Source organism: Canis aureus, chromosome 16 (genome assembly GCF_053574225.1).
Source record: "Canis aureus isolate CA01 chromosome 16, VMU_Caureus_v.1.0, whole genome shotgun sequence".
NCBI lineage: Eukaryota > Metazoa > Chordata > Mammalia > Carnivora > Canidae > Canis > Canis aureus.
The window spans coordinates 39,082,480-39,085,718 of NC_135626.1; positions in this window are offsets into that span (position 1 = coordinate 39,082,480).

Genomic DNA, 3,239 nt, shown 5'->3' on the forward strand with positions numbered 1-3,239 from the left:
AGAGAAGGGAAGACCAAGCTTTTGAGGAGCAGCAAGACCTGGTTGCTATGGGGCTCTGGGGTCTCATCTCTCTGGTGGGTGGGGGCTGGATCTTTGTTATTTGATTTTCCCTCCTCCCAGGTCAGAGCTTTGTGTCTAGTAGGTTTTGCAAAATGTTGTCTGGTACATTTTGAGAATGTTGGCACAATGCCTGCCTGGCACAAAGTAGGGGCTCCATGTGTATTTGGTAATGAATGAACAGCTATTTAGTTGGCTCATGTAGTAGAGTGGCAAGAGTACGGGCTTCAGGGGCCAGCTAGAACTGGTCCAAATCACTTAGTAGATGTATCATGTTGGAGCTGTGTATTTTGGCATAGTTATTTATCCTCTCTGAGTCTCAGTTTCCCATCTGTAAAATGGGACTCCAGCAGGGTTGGTGTGAGGATGAAATGAGTTAAAATTTGTTGCTCCATACAGTGTAAAGTACATAATACTGTGGTAAGGGCATAGTTATTCTCTCTAGCTGTGTCACCCCAGGGAAGTCACACAAACTTCCTAAACCTCAAGTTCTTCACCTGCTGTCCCAAGAATTCAGTGGAAGGTGGTATGCCCAGCCCAGTCCCTGGCACGTCATGGGCACTCGGTGAATGTGAGACAGCCCCTCACCCTGCTGTCACCTAGCCTCTGACTCTCTTGGCGATGAAATCTCATAAGCTCTAGGCAGCCCACAGTCTCCCCGAGTTAGGGGGTAGGGAGACTTGGTGGGGGTGGAGGGGTAACTGAGAAGGAGGCAGAGTAGGTGTCATTCCTGGACAAAAATCCAAGTTCTACCTTTAACAGGGGCTGAAGGATTCCAGGTGTCCAGGCCTGTGTCCTGATCTGAAGATGGAGATGAAGGTGGGGGAGTTCTCCCTGAACCCCCCAAGGCTCAGAGCTTCCCGTTGTTCTTCTTACTCCCCTTCTCCCGGACTGCCAAGGCCGAGGTTGCCAGCAGCACCCCTTGGCAGCTGAGTGTCCCTGAAATGGGGGACAGAGAAGGCAGATGGGAAGAGGTGTTAGCGCAGGCAGGACGCCAGTGTCCAGCCAGGGAGTTAGCTATGGGGGAGGAAGGAAGCCCCAGCTTGCAGGCAAGAGACAGAGCTGGTGCCACCGTGGGCGACTCCTGGCCCCTGCCTCGGCCACAGAAAACATCTCCTGGGCCTGGGAGGAATGCATCACTCGCCTTCACATGTGACCATGTTCCTGTTTTCAGCTACTCGAGTACAGTTTGCATAAACCGTAAACGATAAATGTGCATGCATTTTCCAGGCCTCCTTTACACGCCGGGAAAGGATTTGGGGCATTTCATCTGTGGCATCCTTTGAACTTCACGATGTCAGATATTTACTTGGAGCAAACATAAACTCTGCTGCCTTCAGCAGGCTCTGACATGGGCACAAGAGGGCTCGGGGGCCAGACGTGTGTCCTCACCTGCCCTCTTGCTAAGCGGACAGTCGGCCGACCTCGGGACCTACTGCGGCAGGAGGGAGTGGAGATCCTGCTCTGCTCGTGCGAGCCCGTGTTTGTTTACACAGAGATGAGAACCCAGAGGCCACACAGTGCGGTGGTTCCTACAACACACGAGACAACTCAGCAAGTGAATTCCCTGGTGTTAGGGGAGCAAGAGACAAAAATAAGATTATATCCATCCTCACAGTGAATGGGGAGGAAGAGCAGTCTGAATTGGGACACACACGCACACACACACACACACACACACACACACACATACACGAGTCTGTGGGAGCATTCACCGGCGCTCATTTCTGATTTCGGAGAACAGCTGAGATTCGTTAGTCTTGAGCTGCTTTGGCAGAGCAAGGGGCTGTGTAGCATTTTCTGCAGCAGACCCCTTGTCTGTGTGTCTCTTTCTAGGCCCCCAACAAGACAAATGACTGAGCTGGGGGGTGGTGTATATGCACGCACATGTGTGTGTGTGTGTGTGTGCGCACGTGTGTTTGTGTAATGAGGCTTCTACTCCCTGCAGTGCCTCTCAAACATCTGCTCTCATAGGGTGGAGGCTGGGAGGGCTGTCAGGGTTGCTGTTTTGATTTCAGGGAGAAGCACCCCCTCTTTTACTCCCTGCAGTTTTTCTAGGGGTTCAGACCAGGGAAACTGGGACATTTCCAACCCCCTCCTGGCAAAGAAGGCCACAAGTCCACCTGTCTCTAAGACTAATATAGCCCCCTTTCCCCACCTGTGATTGGGAGGCCCAGGAAAGTTGTGTATGTGGGGAGTCCTTTCCACCCACTGACAATACTCTCCAGGTCCGGCCCCTAGCTGGGTAGTCCCTAGAATGCATCCCTGCCCCACCTACCCCTACTTCTACTCCCTACTCAGAATTGCCCCCCTTGGCTCCCCATCTCATTTGCCTCAACTCCCACCCCTGCTCCTGTAGGACTGTTTCTTCCCCCTCCAACTATTTACCTTCAATAACAGAAATAAAACTAACTCTCAGAGAATTCTTTCTTAAAAAGATCAGTTGCCTGAATTCCTTTGGGCCTACTGCCATATTTCTTTTATTTTTTAAAAAATATTTTATTTGAGAGAGAGAGAGAGAGAAAGCATGAGTTAGGGGAATAGCAGAGGGAAAGGGAGCAGACTCTCCCCTGAGCAGAGAGTCTAATGAGGGGCTTGATCCCAGGACCCGGGGCTCAACCTGAGCCAAAGGCAGATGCTTAACCAACTGAGCCACCCGGACACCCCACCATATTTCTTTTCTTTGTATCTCATTTTCCTGGACTCAATAGCAAGAACAGGGACTATTTATGGGGGCAAGGGGAGATGCTCCTTAAGGACCTGGTCACAGGACAGGAGGGATGGTGCTTGCCATAGCAGAGCTAGATGGTCTGGGATGGGGGTAGCATATGCCAGGGTGGGCGTGTAGGGGAATACAGAAGAGTGCAGGAGGTCTCTAGGAAGAGCTCTGAATGGAGCTCGGGAACCTGGGTTCAAGTTCTATCATGGCCAAGAACTCCTAAGAGACCTCAGGTGAGTAATTTACCTCTCTGAGCCTCAGTTGACTTACCTGTACAACTGGTGGAATGTGACCTGACTAATCTTCCAGCTGTCCTTCAACTTGATTTATAAGTTGTAGGGGGATGGAAATGGGGCTAGGTAATTGAATTTGGTTTCCTTGTGGTTAGCAACTTTTTTTTTTTTTTTTTTAGCTATCATGTATTAAACATTTCTTAATGATTATCCACAACACAACACTTCCA